Here is a 10,307-nt window from a genome sequence, read left to right as displayed (position 1 = left end):
GTTTTACATAAATTTATTATAAAATTTAAAGTTTTCTTTTCTTTTTTTTTACTTTTTTTAAGTGTTGAAGATGTTGTTTTAAGAGTGTCAGAATTTAGGGACTGTTTTAGAATGTGAGAACGTTTACCATGGTTTAAAATACTAGAGGATGTTCGTTTATTTGTTGTTCTTCTGGTATTAGTGCTTGGACTCAGTGTCTCATAATCTCTTAGCCTTTTCACTTAAAGCTGGCACTCTGAGGCTTGAGCTAAAAATCCACTTCTGGATTTTTAAAGTAGCTATTTGGGAATAAAAATCTCACAAACTTTTCTGCCCTAGCTAGCTTCAAATCACAATCCTAAGATTTCGGCCTCCTTTATACTGAAGATAACAGGAATGAACCCAACATTGCTTGGAAAAAATAACGTTTCTTATTAAATGATGTTTCATATTTCCTCTCCTAAGAGTATTGGTAAACTGAATATATCATTAGAGAGGAACATTGAATTCCCCATCCAAGATCACAAAATCAGCTATCAATATTGCTGCAATCAGAACCATAGTTATTTGAGGAAAATCTTCAGTCCTGAAAGTTAACAACAACAACAACAAAACTTTCCAAACTATTAGCAAGTATATGTCTATAGCAAATCCATTTGTCAATGTCATATTCATCACCAAGGCCTGGACTCTTGTCCAAGATCATATATAGATTTTATCACTTTTGATTTTCCACTCAAAGTTGTAGCTCTACCACTTGAATCACACTGCTACTTCTTGGCTTTTGTGTTGGTTAACTGGAGATGTGTCTCTTGAGCTTTTCTGTTAGACTTTGTGGAATATTATGGTCATCAGAATGTAAATGAAGTAGAGATGCTAGGATTAATTCTGAACATATTTTCTGCATGTTCCATGTTCTTTTTCTATGAAATTTGGGCATTGAAATCCTCCAGTGGTTTTAAATAGAGACCATTTTCAAGTTGGTAAAAGTCGTGATCATTCCCATTTTGGACACACAATAAGTGTAAGTTGATACAGATGTAGAAGAAATACTTCACCTTTTCAAATAAAGCATATCTGGTTAACTCAGTAAGTTTTGATATCATGGTAGTATCACCTGTAGTCAGAGATCACATTTCAAGGGTAAAGTAAGAACACATGGTGTATTCTGTCTGGTATCACTTCTTGTGGTGGTGGTGGTGATGATGGATGTGTTTGAGCTAAGCGACTTAATTTCTGACTCAGCTTTCTTTCTTTCTTTATTTTTTTTTATTGTGAAAATACTGTACAGAGGAATTACAATTACATGGGAAGATAATGAGTACACTTCTTATCAAGCATTGTAGACTCCTCCTTTATTTCCCCTTCCCATCCCTTCCCATCCTCCCTAACGCCCCCCCATCGTTCCTGCCTCCCCCCCGCCCAAAAGTTGTAAATTTCGTTTTCAACATAACAACTTGTACATCTCATTGTTGCAATGTCTCCACCTGTATCCCTATGGAAACGATTTGTTTTTCACCTTCCCCTCCAAAAATTATACCCACATCAAATACAGTGAAAGCTGGGATTATACTGTAGGGGAGGGACATAAAAAGCAACAAAGAAATAATCTTATAAATGCGTTAGAAAAAATCACATTGACTCAGCCTTATTGTTCATGGCTGAGGCTCATAGCTAGAACCATCACAAGCATTTTGCTAGTTCATCAGAGATGGAGAGTCATGCGGTCTTATTCCTATACAGGCTTTGAACTTCCCTCCTCCAGATATCTGCCTTTGAGTACCTAGCATTATGAAAACATGACCCACTGTGGCCTAGTTTTAGTTTAATTTTATAATGCACCAGTCAATAATGATGAATTCTGGGTTCAAAAAAGGGGAACAAAATTCGATAAGTATATTTTATTGCGTTTGTCCACAAATGACTTTCTTCTGCACTGGGTAATGGGAATCACAGCAAGATGTCAATTATAACAAAGAATAGAAAACTTTGGCAGGGAAATTTGTAAAATGTCACATCAGGTAGGTCTGCTTGCTAATAACTTTTCAACTTTTAGTAATGTAGATCCACGAGTTAAAACATCATCAAGTTTAAGGGAAAATTTAAATTTATCAGTTCATAAAAAAGACTTTTCTTTTTACTTTTTTTCAGTGGTAAAGTGCTTGCCTTGCATGCCTGAGGCCCTGGGTTCGATTGGTCAGCACCACATAAAAAAAGACTTTCCTAATGAAGTTCCTCTGATATTGTTATTAGAATATGTGGGTAGATAGCTACCACAGGGTTCATTGTGTAATTTGGATAATATGATGATATTTTCTCTTTCCTGTGAGCTTGTGTCTACTTCAATATTGCCCCCATATCACTCATACATGTATCGTGAGTATGTAGAATGCTTCATTTGTTTATGATGTTTAAGAACATGCACAGGTTTAATATGCTAGAAATTGCCTTTAAATCTAAAAATCAGATTCATTTTCAGATTTTCAATGCCTTTGCAGTTAATCCTTATAAATTGCATATATTATTAACTCCAGTGCATGATAATACATTTGGGATGGATTGTTAACACAAAGATAGGTTGGGGTAATCCATGTTCAAATCAACTCAGTTTCCTCTCACACACAATAACATCTTTAATTTGCTAGACACTGGGTGAAAAGTAGGTTCAGTTACAACTTGGTGAGAAACTTCTTTAGTGGGAGTAATGAAGATATATTTCTATGAAATTTACCTGTAAGAGTTTTGACAAGTTCCCATCACAATGCTCAGATTTTAATAATTTCTGACATCCGAGGAAAAGAGATGCTCCCAAAATATCTTGTTCTTGGCAAGAATGGGCTTCTGGTTAAGAAAAACGGTGCCACTATTGTGTGATTTGAAATAGGGAAAGGATTTTTTGAAATCCCAGCCTCTTCTTGCCTTTCTGTCATGTATTAGGAAAGTCAAAACTGAAAATTTTGGAGGAGAAAGGAAGACAGAGAGGAAGAGAGAGAAAGAGAAAGAGAGAGACTGGGGTGATGGTTCTGGGATGGAGAAAACAGAGGGAAACGGAAAGCAAGAGAAACTTAGGTATAAAATACAAAGCAAATATCTTTACAGATACCTTTCAAACCTACCACAGGGTTTGGGTATAAGTGATTGATGGTGATATAACAAAGGCTATATAACAGCAAGGGGTTTTATTTTCCCCAAATCCAGCAGGGGGGAATAAATAAAACAAGAATATAAAAAGTAAAGAACTTTTAATACCTACAAGTACAGCAAAGATGAAATAGATCTTAATGCCCAGCCATATAAATATAAATCCTCATACTACTGGCGTTTTTTACTTGTATTCTATGTACTTGATGTATTTGTCTTTTTACAAAAATTTAAGAGACACTAAGAGCCAGGTTCAGAAAATATGTATGAATTTTTAATCCAATATAACAATTTTCAGACTGACAATTTCAAAGAATTATATAATCATAATTACTACATGGAGTGAACAAATTGGACATCATGAATTAAACATACAGGTAAGGAGAGAGACAGTAACAGTAGAAAGAATTTTTAAAATATCACTGACGATATTAGTATAAAACAGAAAACAAAAGACTTTGATGAACTCATCAGTGTAGTGGGAAAAATACATATGAAGATATCAGTGAGCTTAAAGACTTTTCAATAGACAGTTACCAATCTGAAATTGAGGAGATAGAAAAAGGAATGAATTAAAAGAAATAAAATATTCAGCATCTATGTGATAATTATTGAAGGTATCATATATGTATAATGAATACTAGAGAAACAAGAATACAAAGGCCAGAACAGCTGATCAAATGATAATAGTTGAAAATTAAACAAAATTTATATGAAATTCCAGAAGCTTACAGAAAACAAAGCAAAATATTTTAAAAAATCATATTTTAATGGCAGAACACCAACAGCAGAAATAAAAAAGTTACCTACCATACAGTGAGACCATTGGCAGATATTCATAGCAGCATATCAAAAAGGAACAATCACTATGTGCACATGTTCTTATAAAATAATATTTAAAGAAATGAATTCCAAGAGATGGAAATGAGATTTTTGGTGTTGGTGCTGCTGTTTTTGTTATTTTCCTTTATTTGTCATTTGAAGGATGGGGGGGCACAGAAAAGGTGGGACAAAGGGAGAACAAATGCAGCAGTGGTATTCATTAGACAGTATGTAGAAAATGAACTGACTGTCCCTCAATAGATGAATAGATCAAGAAAATGTGATATATGCTGGGTGCCGGTGGCTCATGCTTATAATCCTAGCTACTCAGGAAGCTGAGATCTGAGGATTGTGTTCAAAGCCAGCCTGGGCAGGAAAGTCCTTGACACTCTTATCTCCAATAAATCAACAGAGAAACCAGAAGTGGCATGTAGTTCAAGTGGTAGAGCTCTAGCCTTGAGCTGAAGAGCTAAGGAACAGTGCTCAGGCCCAGAGTTCAAGCCCCATGACCAACCAAAAAGAAGATATATATGAATTCAATGCTTCTATCAGAAAGAATGACACGGTCCCATTTGGAAGGACTTGGAAAAAAATCATATTAAGTGAAATAAGCCAGACCCAAAAGAACATAGGTCCCATGGTTTCCCTTATGTGTAATAAATAGTATACATCTAGGATAATCTTAGCAGATGAACAGAATAGCTCAATAGCTATGTACATATGATCATATAAGATGATGCTAAGAAAAATGAATCCCAAGATATGGGCACAGGAGGTTTTTCTTTGTTGTTGTTGTTTTTTTAATGTACTATGTGGATTTTTTTTTTGTTTCTTTTACATGTACTTTCCCCTATGGTATAATTCCTGTTGTCACTGTATTTGATTTTGGTACCCTGGGTATTGTATAAATGTTTATGTCAATTAGGGAAGGGTAACAAAAAATGGTGAGTCAAAGGACAAAGATGAGAACCAATTCAACCGTGATACTCACAAAACCGTATGTTGGAAATGTTCTGTACAACTTTGGGGGAGGGCTTGGGGGAAGGGAAAGCAGGAGAAAAATGAAGGCAGGAGTAAAAAGTTAGCAAGAAATATACTAACTAACTTACTTATGTGACTGTAACCCCTAGGTACAACACCTGGACAATAAAATTTAAATTTAAATTAAACTGAAACTGTGAGTAGGGATGGGAGAGAAAAACTGGGAGAGAGCAAAGGAATGGCTGGCAGAGTTCAAAAGGAAATACATTTATTATCTGACTTACATAATTATAACTTTACCTGTACAATACATCTGTGTATTAGCTGAACAGTAATAATAAAATATATTTTTAAGAGAAAAAGAAAGACTGTCTGGTTCTAACACAATGTCTCTTAGCTGTGGTGAGTCAGAGGGAAAGTGGAAGAAAAAATGAGGGAGGGGTAAAAATGCTTGACAAGAAATGACCTCACTACCTTACTTATGGAATTATAAAGCCTCTTTGCATCACCTTTACAATAAAATTAAATTAAATTTAAAAAAAGAAAGAAAAATCACACATAGTGGAGCCTTACTTCAGAGGGACAAAGATAAAGATTTTATCAAAATCTTCTATATTTTTCCAAGCAACAATTAAATGGAGGAGAATATTTAAAGTATGGAAGAAAGACATAACAAAATAGAGCAAAACTAAAAAAGAAAGAGAAGTTTAGAATCTCATATTCAACAAAATTCTTATGAGAAGAAAACATTGTCGGGCATAAGAGAACAATAACAAAAAAAAAGTGATTTTTTTTTTCTTTGTGTGTTGTGGGGCTTGAACTCTAGGCCTGGTTACTGTCATTGAGCTCTTCAGCTCAAGGCTAGAACACTACCACTAGAGCCACAGTGCCACTTCTGGCCTTTGTTTTTGTTGTTGTTGTTGTTTTTGTTTTTACTGTTTATATGGTGCTGAGGAATCCAACCCAGGGCCTCATGTATTGGAGGCAAGCACTCGACCACTCTGAGCCACCTTCCCAGCCTCAAAAGTGAGTGAACTTTGTCCTTCATCTTCCCAGATTCATCCATCAAAGTTTTTCAGAAGGAATAAAGAAAGGAGTCATCTTAAATGTCTTTCAAGATGATCTTGGTAATTCTAAATCACTTTTGATGAAATGACATTGTTTAGTGTGACACAATTCAATGAATGGACAGTCATGGTGTTAGTGACCTCTTCTGGAGAGATTATGTGTAAATAAATCTCAATCCCTATTAGGTTGGAAAAGCTCATGACCAACAACGTCTGCAGAATCCCACTCCCAGCTAGTCTTTTAGATGATTGTCCATTGCTCCCCTTAGAGTTCATTATCAAATTTGAACCATGAAGCCTTGTATTTGCCCTGGTTACTAGCCTCGAATTCACTGGTTAGAATCCTAGCTGAGGCCATTCTTGATCATCCTTGTCTATAGTTTTCACGCGTTCACAGCTGGAGAGTATTCACTATGTTTAGTCCTGCAAATTAGACTCTGACTTTCCAGTATAAAATTACAAATTTGTTTCTTTTCACATGTTGTCATAAATTTCTTATAAGGACCCAAATAATAGTCATCCCTGGGCAAATGAGTCCATCAACAATGAGGAGAGGACTCTGGAGGTAGTTTGGATCTTAAAATATTAAAAATAGCATTTTTGCTTAGATGCCTTTCTGAATAAATCTAATTTAAAATAAACTAAGTATAAAACTGGGCACTGGTGGCTCATACCTGTAGTCCTAGCTACTCAGGAGGCTGACATCTCAGATCATGACTCGATTCCCACACAGGCATGTAAATCTGTAAGCCTCTTATGTGGCTGCAATGGTAAAGCACTAGCCATGAGCATAAAATTTAAGGAACAATAACACTGAGTCCCTGAGTTCAAGTCCCATTACTGAAATAAATAGATTAGTAAATAAAATAATTTATTAATCAACTAAATATAGCTACTCTGTGGCTGTACATTTAAGAGACAATTTTCTAAACATTCCAGAGAGAACATGAGATGAAATAAAGTCATATATGTTGATGCTTGGTTTTGTTATCAATGCCATGAGAATGTATCAAAGAGTTTGATCTAGAATAAATGAGTATATTGATTGAACTCTATTATTCCTGACAACTGAGATGACAGTTTGAATATCTGGTGAATGAAATCATGTATTGATTCTTATCTAAATGACAGGTGTTCACTTTTCAAAAAGGAAGATGAAGATGAGAATTTTTTAGTTGGATTGAGGGCAGAACATATTTTGGGAAGTTGACACACAAAATATCAATCAATAGACTATCTTTTAAAGAGTTTCCTTAGGACAATAAAATATATGTAGGGGTAGCAGAGTAACATGTAAAATATATCATTCAGTTTAGAGGACTTGTGAAAGGATTAAAAAGGTGATTAGGTTTCCATGGAGATATTTTTTAAATTTTTTTTAAATTAATTTTTTAAAGTTTTATTATTGTGAAAATACCATACAGAGGGGTTACAATTACATGAGCAATGTAATTAAGACATTTTTTGAATTTTTTTATTTATTAAAGATATATATATATATATAATAGGTATATTTATATGTTATAGGTATATATCTGGCACATTGGCTGGTTTGATATTTTCTGGTATTATGAATATTTAAAAACAAATTGCTTTTGAAAGTTTTATTCAAAAAGAAAGAAAAAGAGAGGGTGTGGGTATCTTTCCATAGCTGAAAGTACTTAAAAATTACTGAGAGGAAAATAATCTAAAGAAGATATCATTCTTGATAAAGAAATGAGGCAGTTTCAAATTAAAAGTACAAGATTAAGTACTTTTCATAAAATATTAAAACTAAAATCACATGCATAAGGTATTTAATTATAAGAATAGCAGTGAAATTTTAAAAGGACAGGATTTATCAATGATAAATAGGCGTTTTTAGTGCAAATACTGCAGAAAAATTTTCCAAGCAAAGATCATAATCATTCTAATCTATATAAAAAACAATCTCAGTTCTTTAAACAATGTAGAGTACATCTGAATTCAGCCATTTCAATGAAATGCCAACTTACAAACCTTAAATCTAAAATAATGTACTTAGTTTTATGTCTCATTTCTCTCTTGGCGGTCCATGTTTTCAGGAAAATCTGTAATGGACCATGAAGTTGGCTGTGCATTGCTATCACTTGTTTAAGTTTCTCTTCCTTGGCTCTTCTACAGTGGCAAACTGTTCTTTTTTCCATGAAGCTACTGAGAAAATCATCTATTTCAGTTTTTCCCTCCGAGAAATCTTCAGCAATATTATCAGATTCTTCCTCAGCTTCATGTGCAGCGACTTTCCATCTTGCCTGTAGGGCACTTGCACTACAACTCTCACTCAGTTCATGTTGTCTCTGCCTCTTCTTTTCAAACGTAGATTTCATTTGTGTAAGTAACTCATACTTATCTAAAACAGTTTGCCTTTTGGCTTCCAAACTGGGCTCCAAGAGGAGAGTTTTCTTGCTAATTCCTCAATTCTTTTTACTAAATCACCCTTGTCATTAATAATTTGTTTTAGTTGAGGTAAACTCAAACTGTTCTAGTAATACTTCCTCTTGTTCATTCATATCTGTGAGTTGTGACACAATTCTGAGAGTTCTGGAAATGCATCAGGGACATCTGGCATCTTGTACCCAAAACCATTTTGGCTTATAGGTGTTGAAGTTTCCATTGTGGGAACAGGCAATGGCCGACTTGAAAGGACACCAAATGTAGGAGCAGCAGACTTGGCTGTTGTATAACTTGTTGAAGAAGAAACAGTGTCAGTAACAAAGAAGTTATGTTCTGTTAGCTTCTTGAGGAGGATATGCAGGAAGAAATGGAAAACCCTAAGAAGCATAAGGAGGCAGCCCACCTGGGTTACTATACAGGTATGGAAATGCTGTTGAAGTGGGAGCTAAAACAGGAGAATTCTTCCAAAACTCATCCAACAGACTCTGGCTAATCTTTCCAAGATCTGAGTGTATTGTAAAATTGCTTACTAATTGAGAGGTAACATATATTCCATGTTTATCCATTAAAGGATGTCAGATTGGTGGATAAACACTGATTGCTGGTTTTTCCTGAGGAAACTGTGGAGGAAGTACTATATTAATGTTAATTGTCAAGTTGTTTACAGTGAAGGGCAATCTGTATTCCACATCTTTCTGTATTTCAGCTATACTGGAGTGGGAGTTCCGGAGGGACTCGATCAAGCACTGCTTCTGCTGTTGGAGGCTGGTGAGGCCACCACCAGGGATCCTGCTGTGGAGAAGGAGGCGCTCTTGGTCAGGGGAAAGAGCCAGCTCATCCTCCTCGCGTCCCTGGGGCAGGAGGCCCTACAAGGTTTGGGCCTGCTTCTCCCAGAGGCTGCCTGGCAGGTCTCCAGCTACAGAGGAGTGGCCTGAAATACCCAAGGTTCGAGTCCGGTTGTGTGTGTGTGGGGGGGAGCAGAGGGGCAGGCCGTGGGGCAAGCCAACGGCGCCTTTTACCAAGTAAACCAGGTTCCTGGTCCCCGGGTTTGGGGGACCATGACATAACTGGAGAGAGCTGGAGAGAGGTAAATTGTCAAGCAGGACACAAGCAACCAGGATCCTACCCTTGGAGGCCCAGGTGCTCCAGACTGGCTAGCCAGTCAGATTGTAACCTGGCTGCGCTCGGCGTGCCTGGCCTCGTCCTACCATGAGCACATTTCTTATCAAGCATTGCTGCCTACTCCTTTGTTTCCCTTTGCCATCCCTGCTGCGACACCCCCTCTCCCCCATCTAGTCCCCCGACTCCTCCCCAAAGTTCTAAATTTCATTTTTCAACTTAATGTCTTGTATATTTCATTGTTGTAATGGGTTCCTATTTAAACAATTTGTTTTTCCCTTCCCCTCCACAAATTATACCAACATTAACTACAGTGAAAACAGGAGTTATACCGTGGGGGAGGGACACACCAAGCAACAACAACAACATATAACCCTGGGCTGGGAAGGTCGCTCAGTGTTAGAGTTCTTGCCTTGAATGCAGGAGGCCCTGGGTTCAATTCCTCAGTACCACATAAACAGAAAAAGCTGGAAGTAGCACTGTGGCTAAATAAGTAGAGCACTAGCCTTGAGCTGAAGAGCTCAGAGACAATGCCCAGGCCCAGAGTTCATGCCCCACAACCGAAAAAAAAATCACTTTATAAAACATTAGAAGCAATAGAAAGCAAGAAAAAACACTTCAGTCCTTATCTTGAGGTCCATTTTGCCTAACTTCAACTTATCTGTCTTTTTCTGCTTGACTCAATACATACACTGGTTATTGCAAATTAGGGAAACCATGGGACCTATGTTTCTTTGGGCCTGGCTTACTTCACTTAATATAATTTTTTCCAAGTCTGTCCATTTC

At 36.4% G+C, this 10,307-nt stretch overlaps 1 pseudogene; it reads right to left on the bottom strand.

Annotated features, from left to right (window-relative positions):
* Window positions 1-468: 468 nt before the first annotated feature.
* LOC138818316 (vacuolar protein sorting-associated protein 37A pseudogene) lies at window positions 469-9,240 on the bottom strand (annotated as a pseudogene).
* Window positions 9,241-10,307: the final 1,067 nt, after the last annotated feature.

Source organism: Dipodomys merriami, unplaced genomic scaffold, assembly GCF_024711535.1.
Source record: "Dipodomys merriami isolate MVZ:Mamm:240054 unplaced genomic scaffold, mDipMer1.0.p SCAF_731, whole genome shotgun sequence".
Taxonomy (NCBI): Eukaryota; Metazoa; Chordata; class Mammalia; order Rodentia; family Heteromyidae; genus Dipodomys; species Dipodomys merriami.
Note: the sequence above shows the minus strand (reverse complement) of the source record. Positions and strands in the feature narration are given on the sequence as shown.